This window comes from Sinocyclocheilus grahami, unplaced genomic scaffold, assembly GCF_001515645.1.
Source record: "Sinocyclocheilus grahami isolate Dianchi unplaced genomic scaffold, SAMN03320097.WGS_v1.1 scaffold9.1, whole genome shotgun sequence".
Lineage (NCBI taxonomy): Eukaryota > Metazoa > Chordata > Actinopteri > Cypriniformes > Cyprinidae > Sinocyclocheilus > Sinocyclocheilus grahami.
In genome coordinates this window covers 3,614,506-3,615,013 of record NW_015505188.1, presented here as the reverse complement: position 1 = coordinate 3,615,013, position 508 = coordinate 3,614,506, and positions in this window count along the sequence as shown.

Below are 508 nucleotides of genomic sequence, written 5' to 3'. Positions count from 1 at the left end.
CGCGGGTCGCGCGAGCGGCGGGCGGATGACTGGTCGAAGGCGGGTGCGTTCTGGAAAACTAAAATCAGGCCCTTTTTTCTTCACCGACCAGAAGCCACCACCTCCTCAGCAAGACATCAATAATATCCATCCGCCTCACTGCAGAAACGCCTCATAAATATACATGAGCGAGCTCCAGTCGGGATGAAGGGTAGTGTAGTTTGCGCTCCACCTGCTTTCTCCTTCTGCGCCAAACAGATCAAGATCCCGCAGGGTGCATAAGAACAGAGAAACACAGAGGTTGATATGGACACGTACTACAAATGATTAAATAACGTAACGTCCTTCAGTATGCAACCATACAGGGAATAATAACGCTTTATGCACTAATAATTTCATAATGTTCAGATAAACCAGAAAAGAGCAAAAATAAAACCATAAAACAAAAACAGAAAAATTCTGCGATTGCTGCGATGTTTACAGTAACAATATGAACTGAATAAACAAATAGCTATGGAAGACATTTAAA